This window comes from Scyliorhinus canicula, chromosome 8 (genome assembly GCF_902713615.1).
Source record: "Scyliorhinus canicula chromosome 8, sScyCan1.1, whole genome shotgun sequence".
Classification (NCBI taxonomy): Eukaryota; Metazoa; Chordata; class Chondrichthyes; order Carcharhiniformes; family Scyliorhinidae; genus Scyliorhinus; species Scyliorhinus canicula.
The window spans coordinates 164,935,120-164,963,065 of NC_052153.1; the positions used below are offsets into that span (position 1 = coordinate 164,935,120).

The 27,946-nt window shown below is 45.7% G+C and overlaps 1 protein-coding gene and 1 long non-coding RNA gene across 2 annotated transcripts in view; one reads left to right on the plus strand and one right to left on the minus strand.

Annotated features, from left to right (window-relative positions):
• sorbs2b (sorbin and SH3 domain containing 2b) overlaps positions 1-27,946 on the plus strand; it is a 531,274-nt gene that overhangs the window by 90,540 nt on the left and 412,788 nt on the right. Inside the window, exon 2 of the mRNA XM_038805638.1 lies at positions 4,990-5,077. The gene's annotated coding sequence lies outside the window, so the exon portion shown is untranslated. The remainder of the gene's footprint in view (positions 1-4,989; positions 5,078-27,946) is intronic.
• Positions 5,561-27,946, minus strand: part of LOC119970660 — a 74,871-nt gene continuing 52,485 nt past the window's right edge. The window contains exon 3 of the long non-coding RNA XR_005461653.1: positions 5,561-5,899. This is a non-coding gene — a long non-coding RNA (uncharacterized LOC119970660). The remainder of the gene's footprint in view (positions 5,900-27,946) is intronic.

Here is a 27,946-nt window from a genome sequence, read left to right on the forward strand (position 1 = left end):
TATAGGATTAATTGGTATCATGTATATTGTGAGAATAGGCATAGAAGTGTCATAGGTTGACATGGAGAGTACGAAGGGCCATTGAGGTGTGTGTGGAGAGGGATAGGTTGGCATGGGGGGTGGGGGCTGGATAAGACCTTTAGAACTTACCTTTGAAAAGATTCCCTCATCCAGACATTTCATTACACCTCTGAAGGGCTGTGAACCATTGAGTCCTCAAAATGTTGGTGCAGCTCCAAGAAACTTGGTCTGGGCTACCCTCGTAATGGAGCCAGCCAGGTTGGGAGTGCAGGGTGTTGGTTTGTGCTGTGCACCAGCCACACTGACAAAGATTAGAGGAGCCGAGAATCCCGTAACTGAGTCCCATCTGCCATCTTTGCAGGTCCATGGAGTCTCCCAAACTCTGCGAAAATCCAACCCAAAGTATTTCCCAGGTTGCGAAATCTAGGACTGGGTGGCGTCGTCTCAAAATTCGAACCAGATCTTTCAGGAGTGAAATTAGGTGACACTTGTACACACAATAGATTGTTGCAGTTTAGTACTCGCCTTTGCAAAAGGCAATTTGCTACTCAATCAACTGTTAATTTAAAATCTAAGGTTGAGAAGATTTTTGTTAGCCAAAGGTGTTAAGGGATAGGAGGCAAACATGGCGATACGGAGTTTGGTCTTGGATCTGCCAGGATCTTATTGAACGGCAAAACAGGCTTGAGGGTTTGTTCCATACCCCAGGGCATGTGGAATTAGAGACAGCAAGCAGAATGAATAGCAAGCTGGTGAATGGCTGTGACTAATCAGACTGACAAATTATGGGAAGCCGGGTTCCAGAGGGATTGGTGCTCGGTCCACTGCTGTTCACACTTAACATTAATAATTTGCGCTTGGAAATCAGAAGCACAATTTCAATATTTGTGATTGACACCAAATTATGAGGTGTAGTTAATGCAATCTATATTAATGATAGACGTTGAAATCAAAAACAACATTTCTAAATTTGCAAATGACAGCAAACTGGGAGGAATATTCAACAATGGAAAGCACTGTTAACTAATAGCAAGGGGACATTAATAAACTTGCAGAATGGGTATATAATTGACAAATTAGCTCTAATGTGGATTAATATGAGGGATTACATTTGGTAAGGAAATTCAGGAGGTCACATGTTACTTCAAAAATAAGAATTATTTAGAATAGATAGGGTAGAGGAGCAAAAGGATCTAGAAGTACAAATATGCAAATCATTAAAAGTTGTCACGCAGGTTAATAAAGTTATAGCAAAAACAAATCAAGCAGTAGGGTTTATTTCTGGAGAGTTGGAATTAAAAGTAGAGAATTCAGAATGTCCAATTCACCTAACACCACTTCGTTCGGGAATTGTGGGAGGAAACCAGAGCACCCGGAGGAAACCCACGCAGACACGGGGAGAAAGTGCAGACTTCGCACAGACAGTGACCCAAGCCGGGAATCAAACCTGGCACCCTGGTGCTGTGAAGCAACAGTGCTAACCACTGAGCTACTGTGCACCCCATGTTTCTAACCCTGGTTACACCACACTTGAACTAGTGTGTGCATTTCTGACCATGGTATTATTAAAAGAATATGGAAGCATTGGAGAAAATGCAAAAAGGATTCACAAAGATAATACTAGAACTGAGTGTATACACTTATCCCAGCTGGGGCTCTATCCTCTGGAAAAATGTTGACCGAATAGGATAATGAAAGGGTTTGAGCGGGTTGATGTGGAGAAAACGTTTGCACTTGTGGGAAGTCCAAAACTAGAGGGCATTAATACATGTCAGTCACTGACAAACCCAACAAAGAATACAGGATAAGCTTCTTAACTCAAAGAGTGTTAAGAATGTAATATGCATTACCAGTGGAGGTAAACATAACAGAGGCATTTAAGATGAAGTTAGATAAGCATTCTATACAATGGAGTAAAAGTGGCTCTTGCACGTTGTTCCATATTTTAAAGGAAAGTCATGATACCAACTTCACCTCCTCCCCATTAAGTTGTGCTTTCACTGAGCACGGACCTTTCTTCTCCTACTGACACAATCTGATATCTTACCTTTATTCAACTATGAGCTCCTTCTCCTGTTAGTAACGCTTCCTCTGTCTCATGACCTACATATCTTTGCTGCAATCTCTCCAACCTCCCACCTATGATTGACCTTCTACTCTGCCCCAGCTGCTACACTCTCTCTTATACAGTATATAATTCATCACATTTCTCCCTCTCGTTAGTTCTGAAGAAGCGCCATACGGACTCAAAATGTTAATTCTATTTTCTCTCTCCACAGTTATTGCCAGACCTGCTGGGTTTTCCCAGCGTTTTTCTGTTTTTGCATTGTGATAACAGTTGTATTTGCCTACATCATAGCACTACGTAATTCAAAACAACTGACAAAGAGCTGCTGTTGGTTGGTAAACAATTGAGTTGCAACATGGTTAAATGCAACACCAGTTCTATTTTTAAAGAGACGAGAATATTCATGGTGTTCCAAATAAATCTTGTAGCCATTGTGTGCGAGATAATCGCTCATTCAATTTGATTGCATAGTGAAGGATCAAGGGATAAAGACTGTAACCAGAGACCATTTCCAGTTGGTTTGTAGTGTCACGAACAATTGCAAGGGATAGATGCAATGTAAGTGTTTCTAGCTGCAATACTGGTGCTTGTGTGAAATGGTTCTGCTTCACACCTGTGCAAAGAAGTTGTAGTGTCAACTGTGATATTGGGCCTATAACCAGATTCTAGGGCAAAGCGTAATGACATTCTTTACTTTTGTGAAACCATTGGCACTAATTGTACTAGTTATATAAAAACACCCTCCGAATCCATCAAATAACTGGTGAACATAACTTGAGAAGCTAAAAGGGTACGATATGAAATTGGAACTGTAGCTGGTTCTTTACATCAATTGAATCAATGATTGCCTAATTTAAAAGTGTCAATAACAACAGTCCCATAATTTTCCAACACTGCACTGCAGAAAGGAGGAAAAAGCGCTCCTTCTAAAAAGCTAAATATTTTCAAATGCCAACGCACGAGTTTGATTTCTCCACAGCGCAGAGCTGCATCGCTTGGAATGTTTTCGCAAATAAGTTCTGTTGGCTAAAATGTTCTTGAATTTTTGGAAAAGGCATAGTTATTTTTAAATAAGAGGTTGAACAATAATTGAAGCATGTATTGTCCTTATATCACGTCCTGGAAATAACTTGGCTGTTCCCAGTGGAAGACATTGAAAGTTGTTGGACATGAATTGCTGAGTACCACAATCCATCAAACACACGTATTGTAAGAAAGAACAGACCAGTTCAAAATAAGAATATGTGTCAGACTGATTTCAGTTTCTCTGACTTTTGAGGATGATCTATTGAAGGGAGCAATTTTTCTTCCAGCCAAATTGATACCAGCTGTGCCAGCTTCAACTTAGGTGGGAACACTGTGAGTCAGAATATTTGTGTGTTCAAGTCCCACTCTAAAGACTTGAGCACAAGAGTCTAGGCTGCCATATGAATGCAATACTGAGGGTGTGTTCTATGGTCAGAGGTCCTCGGCTGGTTTTTCCGATTGTGAGGGAGTGTCTGGTTTTATGACAAAATAATCGGCAAGGCCCCAGCACTGATCCTCCAAATGGTGAGGGGCTAGCAGCCGCACCAAGCAAAACGAATGGCCTTCGCAATATAAATGGCTGGAGAATTGCCGGGTCCGTGGCCGGGCATACGTACGGCGACGGCCTGCAGTGGTCGCACCGTACAACATGGCGCAGTCGCGCGCGGACCCGACCTGCCAGATAGGCCCCCTCGACACTCCCTCGCCACCCCCCACCAGCCCTCCGAGCCCTTGCCGTAGCCCCCCCATGGCCATCAGCATGGCTCACCCCCCCCCCCACCCTCCAGTCTGTGGCGGCGCTGGACACAGTCCGCAGCCGCCACGCCGGGTTCATGAAAACTGAGAGCACACGTGCCCTGCGCCGTCGGTAACTCGGCCCATCAGGGGCAGAACATCAGGGATCAGGGGAGGGCCTTCAGGTAACGTCCTGAGGCCGTCCCAGCGGTATGCGGCGTACTCCTCGATTACGTTGTTTTGGAGGGGGCGGAGCATCCGAAAACAGGCGCCACTCCCAATTCGGTCAGAAACAGGGATTCTCCATTCGATCGCGATTACGATATCGGCATCGGGCAACGGAGAATCTCGCCCGTCTTTCAAATGGAACATTATATGCCTGCTCTCTCAGGTGGATACAAAGGATCACAGGGCACTACATTGAAGACAGGCAAAGGTCTTAACTCCAGTGTCCTGGCTAATAATTATCCCTCAATCAACATCACAAAAACAGATGGCTAGAAATTTCTGGTCCTGCCCGTGGTGGGAAAAGTTGTGGGTGGGATCGAATATGTAACGGATCAGCCAAAGGTCTTTTGACTTTGGGCCGGAATATCCGATCTCGTCCACTTTGTGACCAGAAATTCCGGGTCATTATCTGATCATTGTCATTGCTGTTTGTGGGAGCTGGTTTTGTGCAAATTGTGTTTCCATTACAGTGACTACATTTCAGAATTTCCCCATGGATTGTCGTAAAAGGTTATATATAACCGCAAGTCTTACTTTTCCTTTTTCTGTTTAATTTTCTCTTCCATAGCACATGGTTATTGTTCTTTTCTCAGTTTCTCTTCCTGTTGAAGATAAAGGAGCAGTAAATCCAAACCCGAGTCACAAAATAGGATCATTTTCAGGACCAGTAAAGTTGTGCTCTCTTGCTGTACATCTTGTTTGTATTGCAATGCTGGGACATACTTCAACCAATTCCTGTTTGATTTGCTGACAGCATCCACGATTAGCTTGTTTTGCGCAAGTGTGACGATCCAAATTTCGCAAAGTAGATAAGTGAAAAATAAAAACTAGATTTGCTCCATATTGAGAATCCATCCTCTTCAATGTTTATTGCTTCCTTCCACAAAACCACTGCCTCCTTTTCCCAGCAGCAGGAATATGCTAAAGAAAAATGCCAGACTGGGATCTGAAAAGGAAAAATGTGGAGCGTTGCGATGGAAGGCAGATGGATGGTACTAGGTAAGTTCCTTGTTTTGAGAGCCACTGCAGATAGAATGGGCCAATGGCCTGCTTCTGCACTGTAACAACTCTGTGATTCTGTGAAAACCGATATTGGGGAAAGATTGCCCTGGTATGTAGCGATATTGTAAAACTGGAAGGAATGCTATTTGTTACGACCAGTCTCCAGATGAGGTTCCCCAAATTTGTTAACCTGGGCGAGAGCCCTCAATCTTTTACCGTCTGGCTGGGATGCTCCCAAATTGTTACGCCCCCAGTGAGGAGGGATGAATCGACTCCCTTTCTTTTTATTCATACCCTCTGCTGGTCACAACAAGATTAATCTTAAAAAAAAAAGAACCCTCCCTTTATGCATACCTTTTCCCATTCCGAATATTTATGTTTTAAAAGGAGCTAATTTAACCAGACTGTCTTGAGTTAAATATACAGGGAGTTTATTAACTTCTAAAAGCAAGAAAATGATAAAACACATATGCATGTACATTCATACAGATTAGAAGTGAGAATTGAGTCCAAAGTAAGTAAGTTTTTTTTTAAAAGTATATCAAACAGTCCTTAACATATGAGGAGTAGCTGATTGAACATTACTGTCTTTATGATTCAATATTCCAGTAGTGCCGACTTCAGCAGGTGAATAGTAAGTTTTAAGTTTCCGGTGTACTGCAGTTTGGCGGAGAAGTTCCTTGTTTTTTCAGCTGTGCTCTTTTCTCTTAGGCTTACTTCAACATCAGAGAGAGAGCAAGAGACACTCGTCTCCCATTATCAACTATTGTCTCCACCAGAGATGGCAATTACTTTCTGGGTCCTTTGGAAGTACCTTGTCTGGAAAACAGAATCCTTATAGTTAACATAGAATCGTTATAGTGTAGAAAGAGGCCATTTGCCCAATAGGTCTGCACCAACCATCTGAAAAAGTACTCTACCTTGGCCCACATCCCCAGCCTTTCTTCTCCGTAACCCTGTAATCCCCCAACTAACGTGCACATCTTTGGACACTAAGGGGCAATTTCCTTAATGACTAATCCACCTGACCTGCACATCTTTGGACTGTGGGAGGAAAACAACACACCTGGAGGAAACCCACGCAGACACGGGGAGAAAGTGCAAATTCCAAACAGACAGATAACCAAAACCGGTATTGAACCCCTGTCCCTGGCTTTGTGAGGCAGCAGTGCTAACTACTGTGCCACCCACTGTGCCACCGTACCACCCAAAATAGGGCGTTTCTCATGATCACCCACCAGTAAATCAGCCAATCACTATCATTACCCCCCAAAACCGGTCAACCATCTACAAGGCACATGTCAGGAGTGTAAAGAAATACTCTCTACTTGCCTGGATGAGTACACAGCTTCAACAACACTCAAGAAGCTCAACACCACTCAAAGCAAAGCAGCCCACTTGATTACTCTCCCTTCCATGAACATTCAAACCCACCACCACCGACAAATAGCCGTGTGTACCATCTACAAGATGCACTGCAGTAACTCACCAAGGTTCCTTAGACAGCACCTTCCAAACCTAAGACCACTACCATCTAGAAGGACAAGAGCAGCCTATATCTGGGAACCCCACCACCTGGAGGTTCCCCACCAAGCCACTCACCAACCTGACTTGGAAATATATTGATTCTCCCAAAAGGGAACAAAGTCACCGAGCGAGCATGTTTAGCCACGTGTTTCCCAGCACTTATAGTGCAGAGAAACACATAGCTATTCAACGCGTCAAGCATTGTATAAGGGGCCTGAATCAGGAATGCAAAGCCGAGACCACACATAGCTCCATTTTGTACAGTGGGGAGTTCCGCTCGCCGTAACTCTCCACTGCAGCGAGAGAATACGACACCATTTCTAAATGGTGTCCAATCTCTGAGGCCCCCAAAACGATCCCCGACTCCCCCCCCCCCCCCCCCAGCCCTAATGCACTATGGGATGGTCTCCATCCCACAGCAGGCAGCCCCAGCCCAATCACACACATGCGTAAAAAGTGCCACCTGGATAGTGCCAGGCTGTCACCCAGATGGCACTACCAGGGTACCCAGGTGGCACTAGCAATGCCAGGGCACCACCCTGTCCAAAAGGCACGCAGCTGGGGCCTCCGATCCCCAGGAGGCCTCCATTAGTGCCTTTCCATGAAGTCTCTGTTTGTGGGGACCAGCACTGAACAGCACTCACCCAAGGTCTCTGAGACAAAAGGGATGAATCCCAAAGCTTCAGGTACCTCAAGATTCTGCATATTAGAGTGGGGCTAACTGTCTCGCTCTAGTGTGCAGATTTGTCAAAAGGTGGATGTCATGACTCGTTGCGAGCCAGGTCGATTCCGGAAGTGGGGTCTCCCCTTTTATCGGCCATGTTACTCTGTGGCGAGCTGCTTCTCTAGCACAGAGTGGCCATTGGATCGTGCCCTCTGGCATTAGCGAGGAGTTGAACTTGCCGTCAAGACCGACTCCTTTAGAGATCGGGGGGCCCTGATCTCTAAGTGAGCTTGAGGGTCCCCCACTACTCCCAACCATGGGCATTACCCCACCCCCACCCCCCCCCCACAAGTGCGGACACCCTGCTCTGGGAGCAGTGAGGCATCCCCCCTTTCAGGAGCACCCCTTCACCCCCTCAACCTTTATGAAGCCCCTAAATATCCCTCTCAACCCCCATTTATGGGCATGGCCCCTCTCAGACCCCAATTCATAGCAGTGCCAACCTGGCACTTGGGAACCCTTGCACTGCCAGACTGGCATCAGGCAATGCCCCAGCCACCTTCAGTGCAACCAGATACCCTGGCAATGGCAGGATGGCACTGCCAAGGTGCCCAGATGTCAGAGGCACTGCCAGGGTACTACCCTGTCCTCTCCCCAACCATCCGGTGGCTTCAATTGACTGTGAGATCCCTGGAGTGACCATCATGGCTGGTCTCCAATTGTACGAATCAGCACCCAGTCGAGGCCTCGTCAGTGCGGATGATGACACCTGCGCGGCGGGAGAATGCGGTCTCAAATAGGCTGTGCATATTTAAATGATCTATTATCTGGATCACGCCCAGTGAGGGCACGATCCAGATCATGCCAGGCACCACGGGTCAGGTGACTCACATGCGGTCCCAGCGTGAAACCCAATTTGAGCCTCTCCCGCAATACACTGGGCACATTCAGATCGGCATCAGGCACGACAGGGTGGCAAAATCGAACCCACAATACCTGGGAATTCCACCTATCTTCCTAGTGAAGTTACAGTGGGAGATCAGGACGGTTCCTACAGCATTTCAGGGAAATTCTTCTTAACTGTACTTACAATATAAGACCATAAGACATAGGAGCAGAATTAGGCCACTCGGCCCATCGGGTCTGCTCCGCCATTCAATCATGGCTGATATTTTTCTCATCCCCATTCTCCTGCCTTCTCCCCATAACCCCTGATCCCCTTATTGATCATAAACTTATCTATCTCTGTCTCAAAGACACTCAGTGATTTGACCACCACAGCCATCTGCAGCAAAGAGTTCCACAGATCCACCACCCTCTGAAGAAATTCCTCCTCATTTCTGTTTTAAAGGATCATAGAAAACCAGACAACAACTGAGTGTCTCAAAATTTGATTTGTACCACCCGGAGTGGATAGAAGCTGAGACATAGCGGCCATCGGTGGCAGAATGACGGTTCAGTCCACAAGTATTCTCATAGAGTTGGTCGCCGCTTCCTCACAGGAAAGGATGAGTTTCAAGCTTAGTGTGAGTGTTTGTGCCAAGTTGGAGCTGGAATCCTCCAATGTTCTCTGACAGTGCCAGGAGGCTCTCTGGGACATCTATCAATGCAGCAAGTATTTCCATGTTGGCACCTATCAGCTATTCTATCCATGGGTCTTTGAAAGACCCATCACAACAACAATTTGTACTTGTATAACACCTTGGGTAGTAAAACTTTCAAGGTGCTTCAAAGAAGCAATATCAAGCACAATTTGATACCGAACTAGATAAGGAGATAATAGGTCTTGATTAGGCTTTATGGGAGGGTGGGTTTCCATTGTGGGGTACACAAGACCAGTTCGGACCAGTACCATTCATTTCCCAAGTTTTACTGTTTTTCCCCTTTGTCTGTGTATATTTAGTAGCGTTTCTTGATTCCGACATAACAAGATTAATTTGTTTAACTATAGAATCTTTCAGCTCCATTCTGTCAGTAAATAACTGGGTGTTCCAACAAATAAGTCAGTCTCCATTGCTATTTGAATAACAAGATGGTTGTGCAGTCGGGACTGGTCGATCATGATGGAGGCGAGACGCGGCTGGTGTTGGAAGGCCCCTGGCTGGTCGGTGGCGGTTGCAGGCGATGAGCAGCCCAATGAGGTGCTCGACGAGCAGGTGTCCTGGGGCAGGGAAGATGGCGGCACCCACAGGGCGCATGTGGCGGGCAGCATTAAAGATGGCGGCGCCCACGGGCCGCACGTGTCCTGAGGCAAGCAAGATGGCGGTGCCCATGGGCCACATGTGTTCTGAGGCGAGGAAGATGGTGGCACCCATGGGTCGCACGTGGGGGTTGCAGGGACAATAGCGCCGATCGAGCAGGCCTGGCACACAGCAGCAAAATGTCCTTTCTTCCCGCAGGCCTTGCAGAGCGCGCTCCGGGCTGGGCAGTGCTACTGGGGGTGTTTTGTCTGTCCGCAGTAGTAGCATTTGGGTCCCCCGGGTTGGTTGGCTGCCGCGCGGCGCAGGCTTGGGGTTGGCTGGGGGCGGTCGCTGGTGGGGTCCACGATGGGGTGTTCGTTGGCGGGGTCCATGATGTCCAGGAGGGGGGGCCATGCGGTCGGGGGCGTACTCCTGGACATTGCGAGAGGCGACTGTGAGTGAGATCGCGGGTTTCTTGGTCGCCGTGAGGTCGAGGGTAGCCCTTCTTAATTTAAAGTGTCCAATTATATATCGGGCCTAAAATTCAGGCCTTCGTCCATTTTACCACATCATAGTTGTCACTTCTGTCAATCCTTTACGAGTGTGCCAACAATACTTTTCATGAGATAATGACATAATTTGGCATGACTCATACAGTAGTTGAAAAATAAACAAAGGATTACTATAACTCAAAAAGAAAGAGAGTGCCCTCTTTAAATCCATGGAAAAGCTTATTTTTAAAGCAACTATTTGCTTGTTTTTCCTGATCTGGGGTTTGTCAGAGTCTCTGCCACTGTCGCTAAGTATCCTGGATGATGCCACCCCTGTAGCTAATCGGACGCCCTGCCACTATTGGGCTGATCACCAGGTAAGGCTAATCCGGGCAGGAGTGCTGCCCACAGCGAGCACCAATTGGTAAATTCTGGAAACCCAGTTCCTGATTTTCTATCCATTCATTCAAATGGGGTTGCTGGCTTGCAATTGCCAGGCCTGTGCTTCCAGTAAGCATTAATCCTTGCTGGGAGCACTCAATTTGGCCAATGTATGAACTGTCATGATAAAATCAAAGCTTTTAAATATTTAATTTTTTATTTTGTCATAATTTGATCTGTGTGAGGCAAGATGACGATGTGCAGATCAACTCAGTTCCATTACAGTGCTAAAGAGTTCAGGAATGAAGGTGCAAGGTGTAGAAGCAGAGGGTCCGAGTTTATAAGTGCTTAAATCCTTGAAGGAGACAAGACAGGTTGAGAGTGTGGTTAACAACGCATACAGTATGTTGGCTTTATAAATGGGGGCATAGATTATAAAAGCCAGAACGTTATGTTAAACTTATAAATAACATTGGTTCTGCCGGAACTGGAGCATTACATCCAATTCTGGGTGCCACACATTGAGAAAGATGTGAAGGCATTAGTGAGGTCGACTGGAGAAGTTGTGACTGTTTACTTGGAAGAGAGAAGTTGAGAGGAGATTTGATGGAGGTGTGTTTAAAATCAGGAGGGATCGGGAGTAGATATTCCCACTGGCATATTCCCATTGAAAGGATCACAAACCAGAGGGCATTGATTTAAGGTAATTGGGAAAAGAAACAAAGGCGACAGTGGGCGGCAGGATAGCACAGGTTTAGCACTATTGCTTCACAGCGCCAGGGTCCCGGGTTCAATTTGCGGCTTGGTTCACTGTCTGTGCGGAATCAGCACGTTTTCCCCGTGTCTGCGTGGATTTTCTCCGGGTGCTTCGGTTTCCTCCCGCAGTCCCCAAAGAAGTGCTGTTAGGTGAATTGGACATACTGAATTCTCCCTCTGTGTACCCGAACAGGCGCCATTGTGGCGACTGGGGGATTTTCACAGTAACTTCATTGCAGTGTTAATGTAAGCCTACTTGTGACAATAAAGATTATCATTATTACATGAGGAAGACCTTTCTCATGCAGCGAGTGGTTAGGATCTGAAATGTGCTGCCTGAGAGTGTGGTGGAGGCAGATTCAATTGAGGCGTTCAAGAGGGAATTGGATCAGTGTCTGAAAAAGAAGAATGTACAGGGCTGCAGGGTGGGTGAGTGGCACAGGGTGTGGAGAGGCTGAATGACCTGCTTCTGTGCTACAGCAATTCTATGATTTTGTGAATGTTTCCTCTGTGCTGCGATCAGCTCATCAGGGGTTGAAATTAGAAAGAGGAAACATTGGTCATGAATGCTCCTGCCCCAAATGGGATAAACCTTTGAATAGGAGATGGAAAATCATGCTTTTAGTGTAAATGCTAACCACAAGTCAGGGATAGGAATCTTTGGATTGATATCATTTCCTTCTTGAATTCGTTCGTGAGATTAGAAAATATTACTTAATGATAATAACAATTGTTCTGAATCAAGGAGGCCAACGGTGAATAAACCTTAAAGTTGTTCCTTCTCATTATATCCAGGCTACTGTTGACTAATTAAAGCTGATTTCAAGGGCAGCACGGTGGCGCAGTGGTTAGCACAGCTGCCTCACAGCGCCAAGGTCCCAGGTTCGATCCCGGCTCTGGGTCACCCCGGTGGAGTTTGCACATTCTCTCCGTGTTTGCGTGGGTTTCGCCCTCACAACGCAAAGATGTGCAGGATAGGTGGATTGGCCATGCTAAATTGCCCCTTAATTGGAAAAAATTAATTGGGTACTCTGAAATTAAAAAAAAGCTGATTTCCACCGAGTGCATTTGGATCATTAATGTAGCCAACTAAATAATTCAAACCAGCAACGTGACTGGCTAGCTATTGGATGATTGAGTTGTTTGGGGACTCGTTTGTAGAACAATAGTGCAATTTACGACCAATCTGTTTGAGACATTTGGAAATTGTACCGTGTTATGTCTGATACATCAACATCTTCATCCATTTTTAAACCAGGAGACAATAGATTTTTCATGAGCTGCAGTTCGTTCCTTGTTCATTGCATATATAAGTGCAGGAGGAACACGTCAGTGGTGCATTATTGTTCCCTGTGAAATTGATAGGCTGCTCTCTTTTAAACAGAAGGCGAATTTGTGCAATTATTCAGAAGAGGCAATTGCAATTAACCGCGCAGCGCCTTGACAAAGCCTTATCCCTACAACTGAATTAATGTAAATAGGCAAAAGAATATGCAACATTTCTGGGATGCAGCATTTAAGCTCAAATATGGATTGATAGGAGAAGGCTAATCCTAAAAAAAAATTCAGATTTCATTTTGTAGCTTTTCTGCACAAAGTGTGCTGTTAAAATTCATTTTAATCACAGAATATTATTTATTGCCATCAAGGTGGCCAAAGTAATCAGATTTCTGGATTCATCGGTAATTATTGACTTATCAACAATTTATTTCTGTGGTCCTATAGTGGCAAAAATATATATTTTTTGCAATTATATTACTGGTTTCCTTTGAGGTATTTGTCTTTTGTGGTGAGGACAGTAAACACTGTGTTCAGTGGATACCCAATGCACAGTAGTTTGAGAAAGATGCATTGAACATTCAATGGATTTTTGCCGGATTCCTATCTGGCTTTGTTGCATATGCGCAAAATCAGTAATATTCATGACGTTGTGCACACAGATATGTGGACAAGGTGATATTGCAAAATGCAAAAGAAAAATCAACATGCAAACATTTAAGGGAAGCTTTTGATCTTTAATTTACATAAATCGGAAGCATAAAAAGTGTCAATTTTTAAATGAGACTTTTGAGTCCAGTATTTAGGTGATGGCTCAATTAGTGTTGCATGACTTCTTCCTGGGCTCAAATAGTGTTCCTGAAAGAACATTAACCTGGCAGCCCAGCTTTTTAGAGCAAAAAGTGTTTTGGATGTCAAATATCATACATGTATTTAATGTCATTCAGTCACACTTTGCCATTTAAATAGAGACACAGAGGCTGACATCATTGGAGAAAGAAACATTGACCCAGACTTTTCTGGGGACATAAAATGGTACAGCAGAGGACAGACCATTCATAGAATCCCTGTGCATTGCAGAGGGAGGCCATACGGCCCATCGCGTCTGTACCAGCCCTGTGAAAGAGCACCTCACCTAGGCCCAATTCCCCGCCCTATCCCCATAATCCCACCTAGGAACAATTTAGCGTGGCCAATCCACCTAACCTGCACATCTTTGGACTGTGGGAAGAAACCAGAGCACCCAGGGGAAGCCCGTGCAGATGCAAAGAAAATGTGCAAACACAAAACAGTCACCCGAAGCCGGAATGGAACCTGGGTCCCTGGTGCTGTGAGGCAGCAGTGCTAGCCACTGTGCCACCCATATTGCCTTTCCAAATGACCTCATTCCTTTGTCCTTTCCCCAAGACCCAATGAATGTTTCCTCTTCAGGGTTTATCCAATTGGAAGTGATTGGCCGGGATTCTCCGCTCTGCAGCCTGAGTGCTCCCGCTCCCGGAGAATTGCCGCTGGTCTCCTCAAGGATTGGAACTTGGTATGCGAGTCTCTCCCCATCACTGTGCTAATTTATGCATGGGATAGCACACTGGATTGCGTCAGAATCATAGTATCGGGTCGCCATTTTGATCGGGAAACTGTGTTTTCTGTGGTGAAGAGGAAGTGAAACGACTTAGCTGCTTTTGATGTGATGAGGAGCTGTCAATCATAGAACGTGTGTTTATAAACATTGTGGTTAGCATCAAAGCAGGGTACTTGAGAGGCATTAAGAGTGAAAGGAACAAAAGATAAAGAATCCACCAAGCACCTGTCTCTGGAGTAATAAAACTGTCAATCACTGGCTAATGCAATGTATTGCTGTGTGAAATTGAATGGAAAATTGTATTTCAAAGACGTCAAGGGATTGAAGTGTACCTGGATTTTGAGGAAGTCTTTGACACTTGTAACAGCTGCTACTTGTAACACTTTTGTCTGAGGCAGCAGATGTTAGGGAAAGGTAAGTGAAAAAGCACTGATTTTTCACTCTACTGCTTGGACTGCTCTTCAGATTTCAGGCATGGGTGACTGATGGAGATCTCTGATGAGGGTCTCTATTGAGGGGGTCTGTGATGGGGGTCTCTGATAGGGGTTCTGAGGGGAAGTCTGATGGAGGTTCTGATGGGGGGGGGGGGGGTCTGCTGGGGTCTGATGGAGGACTTGATGTGAGTCTGATGGGGGGACTGGGGAGTTGGTGGGACATGGTGAAGTCACCCTCATGATGGTTCAACCATTAATAATTTCAAAAGAGATTTCAGGGCAATTTGTCCTATCAGGCAGGTTTTCTCCATGGACCTGGACTAACTTTAGAAATATAAATAGCCCCTGTACAATTCCTTCAAATTTGGTCCCTGCAGTTACAGAGGGCATTTGTACCTCTGCAGAGATAATGAGGTGGCGCCAAAAAGTTCCTTTTGTTAGACTCTCAGCCAGTCATGGCTTCAGTCATTTTAAAGCCTTTGTCCAATTTTAAAGGTTTTATAAATTAGCCATGATGACATATGTCTTAGCCCCCTGACAGGTCCCATTCCCTGTTCTATCCCTGTAGCCCTGCAAACTAATTTTCCTCCAATGACCATCCAATTTCCTATTACAATCGGTGAGTGTCTCTGCTTCCACTACCCTTGTAGACAGTGAGTTCCAGATCATTACCACTCACTGTATAAAAAAGATCTTCCTCACATCACCTTGCATCTCTTTCTCAAATCCTTAACCTGTTTTCCCTAACCCTTGTACAGCTGAATTATTGTTAATTCAGACAGAGGAGAATTCTTGGAGTAAATCTGTCCCCTTTTATTACTTTACAACATTTTATTTTGTTGAAGTTCAGTTCTGTAGAAGGATTGTTTATGTCATTTTGGTGCACAAAAGCCAGACCATTAAGATGCAACCCAAAATATTATTATATTTTTGCAATCATTACTCTTTCTGATAGATTTAGGGTTGTTCTGAAATGAATGGTAGTGCCATGGTGTCCATTGTAAAGAGTAGGAAACATTTTGTACAACATCTTAACAGGAAAAACAATGACATTATATTCAACAACTCCAACGTCAGTGGTAGGCAAACTGTTGGAGAAGATACTGAGGGATAGGATCTATTCACATTTGGAAGAAAATAGACTTATCAGTGATAGGCAGCATGGTTTTGTGCAGGGAAGGTCATGTCTTACAAACCTAATAGAATTCTTTGATGAAGTGACAAAGTTAATTGATGAGGGAAGGGCTGTAGATGTCATATACATGGACTTCAGTAAAGCATTTGATAAAGTTTCCCATGGCAGGTTGATGGAAAAAGTGAAGTCGTATGGGGTTCAGGGTGTACTAGCTAGATGGATAAAGAACTGGCTGGGCAAGAGGAAACAGAGAGTAGTGGTGGAAGGGAGTGTCTCAAAATGGAGAAAGGTAACTAGTGGTGTTCCACAGAGATCCGTGCTCGGACCACTGTTGTTTGTGATATACATAAATGATCTGGACGAAGGTATAAGTGGTCTGATGAGCAAGTTTGCAGATGATACTAAGATTGGTGGAGTTGCAAATTGCAAGGCGGACTGTCAGAGAATACAGCAAAATATAGATAGATTGGAGAGTTGGGCAGAGAAATGGCAGATGGAGTTCAATCCAGACAAATGCGAGGTGATGCATTTTGGAAGATCTAACTCAAGAGCGGACTATATGGTCAATGGAAGAGTCCTGGGGAAAATTGATGTCCAGAGAGATCTGGGAGTTCAGGTCCATTGTACCCTGAAGGTGGCAACGCAGGTTGATAGAACGGTCAAGAAGGCATTCAGCATGCTTGCCCTCATCAGATGGGGTATTGAGTACAAGAGTCAGCAGGTCATGTTATAGTTGTATCGGACTTTGGTTAGGCCACCTTTGGAATACTGCGTGCAGTTCTGGTCGCCACATTACTAGAAGGATGTGGATGCTTTAGAGAGGGTGCAGAGGAGGTTCACCAGGATGTTGCCTGGTATGGAGGGTGCTAGCTATGGAGAAAGGTTGAGTAGATCAGGATTGTTTTCATTGGAAAGACGGAGGTTGAGGGGGGACCTGATTGAGGTCTACAAAATTATGAGAAGTATGGACAGGGTGGATAGCAACAAGCTTTTTCCAAGAGTGGGGGTGTCAATTACAAGGGGTCACGATTTCAAGGTGAGAGGGGAAAGTTTAAGGGAGATGTGCGTGGAAAGTTTTTTATGCAGAGGGTGGTGGGTGCCTGGAATGCTTTGCCAGCGGAGGTGGTAGAGGCAGGCACGATAGCATCATTTAAGATGCATCTGGACAGATATATGAACGGGTGGGGGACCGAGAGAAGTAGACCTTGGTAAATGGGCAACAGGTTTAGATAAAGGATCTGGATTGGCACAGGCTGGGAGGGCCGAAGGGCCTGTTCCTGTGCTGTAATTTTCTTTGTTCTTTGTTCTTTGTTTATCATTAAGCAGTTGTAGACAGGAGTATTAAATGCAATCAAAGCAAAATAAATTTGACAGTCAATATTGAATTATAATGGTTCACATTTGAAAGATTAAGCAGCAGAATCAGGGTTGCACATTTAATTTTAGCACGCATACCGGTGTATTACTGCATCTTGAAGTAGATCTGGTGTCCTTTAAATGCTATTAGCATCATTAATAAAATTGGATAGTGAATGATGCCACAGAGTGTGAAATGCCATAAACGCTGTAGCATAACTTAGTGATGAGGCACTGATGGATCAGACATGCAAACAAGTAATCATTCCATACAGGGGGAAAAAAACCATAAACAAGATTATGTCTTGTAGTAGGGTTTAGCACCTTCAGAGCAACAGCCATTAACAGCTACTGACTGCTAAAGTCAGACACTTAGCAGACATTCTCAATTTCATTTGTCCCCTTGGCTTGAATTTCAAAAGTAGAAAATAAATCTCCCCACTGCCAACACGTCGCTGCTTTTACAAAAATGAAGACTGCAAACCAATTGTACTGAACATTTTACCACAAAGTGCGAAAAGGTGGGGCATGTAGGCATGGTGCCAAATTGGAGAGACCTTGAAACCGGAGGCAGGGAACATGATTTACCCGGGCCCATTCAAAGTAATGTGGGCAGCGTGCCACCTTTGCCTTGTCTGCTCATTTGAATTATTGCTGCGTGCAGTCAGCACTAATGCACTGGTCAAATTGGCTGCACAAATCAGTAGGCAGCTCAAAGTCGCAACCTACTAGCACCAGCTTCAACTACCCTGCACCTCTCTGTGGCTGTTCAGGTGCTGGTAGGTGTGCTTGAATCTGACCTGAGAGAAGTAGCGAAGAAAGCAAAGCCATGGGAAAGAACAGGCTCCAAGCTTTTCAGCACCAGATGCCTTGGTGACAGAGGTGAAAAGTAGATATTTGGATTCTGCAGGAGGACAGGAGACCTCCTCCAGACACATATTCTTGATTAATAAGGGGATCAGGGATTATGGGGAGAAGGCAGGAGAATGGGGACGAGAAGAATATCAGCCATGATTGAATCCAGAGCTACTCGATGGGCGAGTGGCCTAATTCTGCTCCTATGTCTTATGGTCTTATGCGCAAAAGGCAGTGGGAGCAGATTTCATTGCAGGTTAATGCCAGGGGTCAAACCCTGAAGGTCTGTCGACAGTGCCAAAAGAAATCCAATGACCTCTTGCATATGTTCAAAGTCAGTGAAGTGTCTTCAAATAGCCATATCTTAACCAGCAGCGCTTCAGCCACTGCTCAATTTGCCACAACCCATGACCCACAAATCAATAATCTCTATCAATTAGGCCTCATATTTGACATTCATAGTTCCATCATACCCTACACATTTTGCACCACTACAAGTGTATAAAATGTTGATTAGGCCACAGCTAGAGTATTGTGTGCAGTTCTGGAATCCACATTACAGAAGGGTTGTGATAGCACTGGAATGAGTGCAGAGGAGATTTACCAGGATGTTGCCTGGGCTGGAGAGTTTGTTTTCCTTGGAGCAGAAGGAGACTTGGGGGTGGGGGTGTTGGGGGGTATGGCGGGAGGACATGATTGAGACATATAAAATTGTGAGGGGCATAGATAGAGTAGAATGGAAGACACTTTTCTCCTTGGTGGAGGGATCAATGACCAGGGGGCAGCAGCTACTGAGGGGATGTAAATAAAAACAGTTTTACCCAGAAGGCAGTGGGAGTCTGGAACTCGCTGCCTGAAAGGGCGGAGGAGGCAGAGACTCTCATAACATTTAAGAAGTATTTAGATGTGCACTTGTAGTCCCAAGACACACAAGGCTATGGGTCAAAGGCTGGAAAGTGGGATTAGACTGTTTAACATAGAACATAGTGGTGGGCAGCACGGTAGCATTGTGGATAGCACAATTGCTTCACAGCTCCAGGGTCCCAGGTTCGATTCCAGATTGGGTCACTGTCTGTGCGGAGTCTGCACATCCTCCCCGTGTGTGCGTGGGTTTCCTCCGGGTGCTCCGGTTTCCTCCCACAGTCCAAAGATGTGCAGGTTAGGTGGATTGGCCATGATAAATTGCCCTTAGTGTGTCCAAAATTGCCTTTAGTGTTGGGTGGGGTTACTGGGTTATGGGGATAGGGTGGAGGTGTTGACCTTGGGTAGGGTGCTCTTTCCAAGAGCCGGTGCAGACTCGATGGGCCGAATGGCCTCCTTCTGCACTGTAAATTCTATGATAATTATCTATTCTATGATAGAACATAGAACAGTACAGCACAGACAGGCCCTTCGGCCCTCGATGTTGTGCCGAGCATTGTCCGAAACCAAGATCAAGCTATCCCACTCCCTGTCATTCTGGTGTGCTCCATGTGCCAATCCAATAACCGCTTGAAAGTTCCTAAAGTGTCGGACTCCACTATCACAGCAGGCAGTCCGTTCCACACCCTAACCACTCTCTGAGTAAAGAACCTACCTCGGATATCTGTCCTATATCTCCCACCCTGAATCTTATAGTTATTCCCCCTTGTAACAGCTATATCCACCCGAGGAAATAGTCTCTGAACGTCCACTCTATCTATCAGCCTCATCTTATAAACCTCTATTAAGTAGCCTCTCATCCTCCTCCACTCCAAAGAGAAAAGCCCTAGCTCCCTCAACCTTTCCTCATAAGACCTATCCTGCAAACCAGGCAGCATCCTGGTAAATCTCCTTTGCGCCCTTTCCAATGCTTCCACATCCTTCCTATAGTGAGGTGACCAGAACTGCACACAATACTCCAAATTGGTCTCACCAGGGTCATGTACAGTAGCAGTATAACCCCACGGCTCTTAAACTCAAGCCCCCCGTTAATAAATGCTAACACACTATAGGCCTTCTTCATGGCTCTATCCACTTGAGTGGCAACCTTCACAGATCTGTGGACATGAACGCCAAGATCTTTCTGTTCTTCCACATTCCTCAGAACCCTGCCGTTGACCCTGTAATTGGCATTCAAATTTTTTCTACCAAAATGAATCACCTCGCACTTATCAGGGTTAAACGCCATCTGCCATTTTTCAGCCCAGCTCTGCATCCTATCAATGTCTCTTTGCAGCCTACAACAGCCCTCCACCTCATCCACTACTCCACCAATCTTGGTGTCATCAGCAAATTTACTGACCCACCCTTCAGCCCCCTCCTCCAAGTCATTGATAAAAATCACAAATAGCAGAGGACCCAGCACTGATCCCTGTGGTACACTGCTGGTAACTGGTCTCCAGCCTGAAAATTTTCCATCCACCACCACCCTCTGTCTTTTATGTGATAGCCAGTTACTTATCCAATTGGCCAAATTTCCCTCTATCCCACACCTCCTTACTTTCTTCATAATCCGACTATGGGGAACCTTATCAAATGCCTTACTAAAATCCATGTATACGACATCAACTGCTCTACCTTCATCTACACACTTAGTTACCTCCTCAAAGAATCCAATCAAATTTATGAGGCAAGACTTACTCTTCACGAATCCTTGTTGACTATCCTGGATTAAGCTGCATCTTTCCAAATGGTCATAAATCCTATCCTTCAGGACCTTTTCCATTAACTTACCGACCACTAAAGTAAGACTAATTGGCCGATAATTACCAGGGTCATTCCTATTCCTTTTCTTGAACAGAGGAACAACATTCGCCACTCTCCAGTCCTCTGGCACTATCCCCATAGACAGTGAGGACCCAAAGATCAAAGCCAAAGGCTCTGCAATCTCATCCCTTGCCTCCCAAAGAATCCTAGGATATATCCCATCTGGCCCAGGGGTCTTGTCGACCCAAAGGTTTTTCAAAATTGCTAATACATCCTTCCTCAGAACATCTACCTCCTTCAGCCTACCCGCCTGTATCACACTCTCATCCTAAAAAACATGGCCCCTCTCCTTGGTGAACACTGAAGAAAAGTATTCATTCAACGCCTCTCCAATTTCTTCTGACTCCATGCACAGGTACCCACGACTGTCCTTGACCGGCCCTCACCTCACCCTGGTCATTCTTTTATTTCTCACATAAGAGTAAAAAGCCTTGGGGTTTTCCTTGATCCGAACCGCCAAGGACTTCTCATGCCCCCTCCTAGCTCTCCTAAGCCCTTTTTTTTTTAGCTCATTCCTTGCTACCTTGTAACCCTCAAGCGACCCAACTGAACCTTGTTTTCTCATCCTTACATACTCTTCCTTTTTCCTCTTGACAAGACATTCAACCTGTTTTGTGAACCATGGTTCCCTCACACGGCCAGTTCCTCCCTGCCTGACAGGGACATACCTATCAAGGACACGCAGTATTTGTTCCTTGAACAAGCTCCACTTTTCATTTGTGCTTTTCCCTGACAGTTTCTGTTCCCATCTTATGCTCCCTAATTCTTGCCTAATCGCTACATAATTACCCCTCCCCCAATTATAAACCTTATCCTGCTGTATGGCCCTATCCCTCTCCATTGCAATAGTGAAAGACACCGAATTGTGGTCACTATCTCCAAAGTGCTCTCCCACAAACAAATCTAACACTTGGCCCGGTTCATTACCCAGTACCAAATCCAATGTGGCCCCCCCTCTTGTCGGCCTATCCACATATTGTGTCAGGAAACCCTCCTGCACACCCTGTACAAAAACTGCCCCATCCAAACTGTTCGACCTATAGAGGTTCCAATCAATATTTGGAAAGTTAAAGTCACCCATGACAACTACCCTGAGACCTCCACACCTATCCATAATCTGTTTTGCAATTTCTTCCTCCACATCTCTATTACAATTTGGGGGCCTATAGAAAACTCCTAACAACGCGACCACTCCTTTCCTATTTCTAACTTCGGTCCATATTACCTCAGTAGGCAGATCCCCTTCGAACTGCAGCCGTTAAACTATCCTTGATTAAGGTGTTGGGGGGGGGGGGAAATATCCTTGATTAACAATGCTACTCCTCCACCTCTTTTACCACCTTCCCTACTCTTACTGAGACATCAATACCCCGGAACGTCCAACAACCATTCCTATCCCTATTCTAACCATGTCTCCATGATGGCCACAACATTGTAGTCCCAAGTACCAATCCACGCTCCAAGTTCACCTACCTTATTCCGGATGCTCCTTGCATTGAAGTAGACATACTTCAACCCACCTTTCTGTCTGCTGGTACATTCCTGCGACCTTGATACCCTCCTCAGTACCTCACTACTCTCAACACTGGCTTCTGGACTACAGCTCCTTTTCCCATCCCCCTGACAAATGAGTTTAAATCCCCCCCCCCAAAGAGCCATAGGAAATTTCCCTCCCAGGATATTGGTACCCCTCTGGTTCAGGTGCAAACCGTCCTGCCTGTACAGGTCCCACCTTCCCCAGAATGTGCTCCAATTATCCACGTACCTGAAACCCTCCCTCCCACACCATTCCTGCAGCCACGTGTTTATCTGCATTCTCTCCCTGTTCCCCACCTCGCCAGCACGTGGCACCGGCAACAAACCAGAGATGACAACATGGTTTGTCCTGGCTCTCAGCTTCCAGCCTAGCTCCTTAAATTCCTGTTTTAAATCCTCGTCCCTTCTCTTACCTATGTCGTTGGTACCGATGGATACCACGACTTGTGACTGTTCCCCCTCCCCCTTAAGGATTCTGAAAACACAGTCCGAGACGTCACGGACCCTTGCACCCGGGAGGCAACATACCATCGGTGGGTCTCTTTCATTGCCATAGAACCGTCTATCTGTCCCTCTAACTATCGAGTCCCCAATAACTATTGCTCTCCTGCAGTCCCTCCTTCCCTTCTGAGCCACAGGGACGGACTCAGTGCTGGAGATCCGTTCACCGTGGCTTACCCCTGGCAGGTCGTCCCCTTCAACAGTATCGAAAGCGGTATACTTGTTAATGAGGGGAAAGACCTCAGAGGATCCCTGGACTGACTGCTTCCTCCCAGCCCCTCTCACCGTCACCCATCTATCTTAATTCTTCGGAGTAACTACATCCCTGAAGCTACTATCTATGACCACCTCTGCCTCCCAAATGATCTGAAGTTCATCCAGCTCCAGCTCCAGTTCCCTAACATGGTTTCTGAGGAGCTGGAGATTGGTGCACTTTAGGTGGTTGTTTTTAACTGGTGCAGATGCGATGGGCCTTTTCTGTGCTCCATGACTTGATGACTCTATGACTAAACCTTCCATCTACATTTCTCAGCTATTCAACCATGACAGACACATCAGCTTAGTAGATTGCACAGCACCCATTGACACAATTCCCTTTCTCTTGCAGGACAAGGCAGCACAACAGGCATGAATCGGAGTGGGACAAGCACACCTGCATGTTCAATCCCCCAGGGGAAGATGGTGCTGGCCATCTTTAGGGCACCAATTACTGACGACTTGAGCAATGGTGGGGCTTGAACCGTTAAAGATGATGGCGTCCTAATCCTTTTCTTCACATCCCACTTCCCCTCATCGTCTGAGTTACAGGTTGCTGATGCTGTAAACATGCACAACTTACCCTCACCACAACCCCCAGGAGTTGCAACTTTGCCAGGCAGTGGAAGTACACAAAAAAGAGAGTCACTTAATTTCATTCTCACAGCCACCAGCTTGGACACTGGCATTCTGAATATCATAGAGTATAAATTAGTGACAGGAAGTGCATGTGGTGAGAGACGGGTGGCTGCAGCAGGGAAGGATATTGCACGTGTCAACCCGCTGAAGAGTGAGGCTGCAGGTGACTTCTGTTACAGAAGATTGAGAAGAGCACTTTGATGCATCAGCCTGCAGATGATGGATGCAAACCACAATATGTTTGGTGAGATAGGAAGCCTGTCAAAACGTCCGTGGGCAATCTCAAGGAGCATAGAGGAGCCGAGAACCAACTTTGCAGAGGACTTTATAGAGAGCTTGAAACCCATTTGGAATGGAAGTGGTGGCCAACTCTAATCACCCACTTGTTCAATCCAAGCATGATAACATATCTGATGGCCAATGTTCAGCTTCCATTGCAGCACGACCAAAAGCCACCCAGTGTCTAAGTGCTGTAATGGATGATCAAACTTCTGCCAAGCAAGTTAACCTTGCTGCCATGTTTTTAATTTTTTTCTTTTAATTCATCTTGGGATGTGGGTGTCGCTGGCTGGGTGAGCGTTTGTTGCTCTTCCCTACTTGCCCTTGCTCGACCATTTCAGTTTGGGCAGTTAAGAGTCAACCACATCGCTGTAAACTCACACTGCTGCTATCATGGCTGCGGATTACAAAGTTCCAGCCTGGAAAAGGATATTCTGTTTAAAATTAGATTGAGGAATGGGATCTGATGACAATATCTCCATCCAGCTGAACAGCGATAGAGAGGTGTCGGAGGAGAGGAGATTGTGGTCGACTATGTCAAAAAACTGCAGACAGGTGAAGAAGGACAGGGAGGCCCAACCATCTTCAGCTGCTTCATCAATGACCTTCCTTCCATCATAAGGTCAGAAATAGGGAAGATTGCTGATGATTAAACAATGTTCAGCATCATTCATGACTCCTAAGATACTGAAGAAGCCTATGTCCAAATGCAGAAAGACCTGGACAATATCTAGGTTTGGTCCGACAAGTGGCAAGTAACATTTGCACCATACAAGTGCCAGGCAATGACCATCTCCAACGAGAATGAATCTAACCATCTCTCCTTGACACTCAGTGACATTACCATCATGAAATCCCCCAGTATCAACACCATGGGGGTTGCCATTGACCAGAAACGGAACTGGATTAGCCATATAAATGCCATGGCTACAAGAGCAGGCCAGAGGTTTGGAGTCCTGTAGTGAGTACCTCCCCTCCTGACTCCTCAAAGCCTGTCCACCATTTAGAGAACCTAAGTCAGGAATGTCATGGAATACTCCCCACTTGCTTGGATGTTTGCAGCTCCAACAAAACAAAGGCATTTGACACCATCCAGGGCAAAGCAGCCCGCTTGATTGGCACCCTTCCACAAAAATTCACTCCCTCCACCACTGATGCACAGTATGTACCATCTACAAGATACAACTCAACAAGGCTCATCGAACGAAGAACAGTACAGCACCATACAGGCCCTTCGACCCACGGTGTTGTGTTTACCACTTATCCTCATCTAAGATCAACATAACCTACTTCCTTTCAATTTACTGCTGTCCATGTGCCTGTCCAAGAGTTGCTTCAATGTCCCTAATGACTCTGACTCCACCACCTCCGCTGGCAGTGCATTCCACGCACCCACCACTCTCTGTGTAAAGAACCTACCACTGACATCTCCCCTATTCCCTTCTTCAATCACCTTAAAACTATGTCCCCTCTTGATCCATGCCTCTCATCACCTTGTACACCTCTATCAAGTCACCTCTCTGCCTTCTTCGCTCCAGTGAGAAAAGCCCTAGTTCTTCATAAGACATGCCCTCCAGTCCAGGCAGAATCCTGGTAAATCTCCTCTGCATCCTCTCCAAAGCATTCTTCCTATAATGAGGTGACCAGAGCTGGACACAATATTCCAAGTGTGGTATAACCAGGGTTTTATAAAGCTGCAGCAAATCCTCTCAGCTCTTAAACTCAATCCGCCTGTTAATGAAAGCCAACACACCGTACGCCTTCTTAACAATCCTATCAACCTGGGTGGCAACTTTTAGGTATCTATGTACATGGACCCCAAGATCCCTCTGTTCCTCCACACTTCCAAGAATCTGCCTTTAACCCTGTATTCAGCATTAAAATTCCATCTTCCAAAATGAATCACTTCACATTTATCTAGGTTGAACTCCATCTGCCACTTCTCTGCCCAGCTCTGCATCCTGTCAATGTCCTGTTGTAATCTGCAACAGACCTCGACACTATCTACAACTCCACCAACATTCGTGTCATCGGCAAACTTACTAACCCACCCTTCCACTTCCTCATCCAAGTCATTTATAAAAACCACAAAGAGCAGAGGTCCCAGAACAGATCTCTGTGGGACAACACTCCTTGGACAATACCTCCAAAACCAATGACCAATACCATCCAGAAGGGTAAGATACATGAGAATTACACCACCTGGAAGTTCCTCTCCAAGCAACGCAACATCCTGACTTGGAAATATATCGTCGTTCCTTCATTTTCGCTGAGTCAAAATTCTGATACTCTCTCTATAACAGCACTGTAGGTGTACAACACGTCAGGGACTACAGTAGTTCAAGAATGAAGTTCACTGTCACTTTCTGTCGGACAATTAGCGATGTCCACATTCCATGAATGATTTTTAAAAATTATTTTAATCACAGTTACATTAGACATCATTTGTGAATTTAATATATGCTGTTCTGGTCCTGTGGTGGGGGAGTCGGAGGGACAAATTACTGGAGAGAATTATTCGGGACAGAATCTACTAATCAACGTATTAGCGAGAGGCAGCATGGTTTTGTGAAGGGGAGGTCATGTCTCACTAACTTGATAGCGTTTTGAGAGGAGGTCACAAAGATGGTTGATGCAGGTAGGGCAGTGGATGTTGTCTACATGGACTTCGACCTTTGACAAGGTCCCTCATGGCAGACTGGTACAAAAGGTAAAGTCACACGGGATCAGGGGTGAGCTGGCAAGATGGATACAGAACTGGCTAGGTCATAGAAGGCAGAGAGTAGCAATGGAAGGGTGCTTTTCTAATTGAAGGGCTGCGACTAGTGGTGTTCCACAGGGATCAGTGCTGGGACCTTTGCTGTTCGTAGTATATATAAATGATTTGGAGGAAAATGTAACTGGTCTGATTAGTAAGTTTGCAGACGACACAAAGATTGGTGGAATTATGGATAGCGATGAGGACTGTCAGAGGATACAGCAGGATTTAGATCGTTTGGAGACTTGGGCGGAGAGATGGCAGGTGGAGTTTAATCCGGACAAATGTGAGGTAATGCATTTTGGAAGGAGCGGTCGAATAAACTCGGTTTGTTCTCACTGGGACGACAGAGGTTGAGGGGCGACCTGATAGAGGTCTACACAATTATGAGGGGCATAGACAGAGTGCATGGTCAGAGGTTTTTTCCCAGGGTAGAGGGGTCAATTACTAGGGGGCATAGGTTTAAGGTGCGAGGAGCAAGATTTAGAGATGTACGAGGCAGGTGTTTTGACACAGAGGGTAGTGGGTACCTGGAACCCGTTGCCGGAGGAGGTGGTGGAAGCAGGGACGATAGTAACATTTAAGGGGCATCTTGACAAATATATGACTAGGATGGGAATAGAGGGCTACGGACCCAAGAAGTGTCGAAGATTTTAGTTTAGACGGGCAGCATGGTCAGCGCAGGCTTGGAGGGCCGAAGGGCCTGTTCCTGTGCTGTACTTTTCTTTGTTCTTTGTTATTTGACGGTGGGTTGGGGAGGGGACGCGGGGGAGGATGAGCAGGAGGGAGATGGAATCTGTGTGAAGTGATTTAAATATGGAGTTTGGAGAAAGATAGGCACAGATTTAAGAGGAGTCAACACATTCAGAGATGCCGCAGAGGAAAGCGAAGTTGGAGATGGGGTTCTAGCTTGTAAGGACGAGGGAGTTGAGGATTGGTGTTTTGAGGAGCGAAATGATTACAGCACATTTAAAGGAGAGAAGGATAACACCTGAAGAGCGAGAACTATTATCAATGTCAGCCAACATGGGGACCAAGTGGGCAGGGGTTCGGTGATCAGCAATTTATCAGCTACAGGATCGATGGAGCTGCGGGTGAGTCTCAAGGACAAGGTGAGCTCATGAGAATATGAGAACTAGAGATCAATGTAAGTTCAGGGCTAGAGCAGGGCTGACAGGGTTCTAGGGAACTTTGGCCCAGTGTACTACTGGAAAGAAGGGAAGTGGCAGCTTATCGATTAGATCTGATCTTGGTGATTAGGAAATTCCACTTATTGTTGGAGGTGAGGTTGTGGAATGGTTTACAGTAGAGTAAAGATGCCAGGGATTATCTATGCAGATCATTTTAGCAGATGAGTAAAGAACCCAATAGTGCTTTATGTGATCCAGCCAAATCCGGCAGTGAATAACTAAACTGGTTGTCTGCCAGATCCTTTCAAATCTGCATCCATTGGACTTTAGCAAGGGGGGCTGAGACTGGGGGAATGGTTAGGATGAAGGAGAGTAATGTCTTTACTGGGGATTATGATAAGAGTG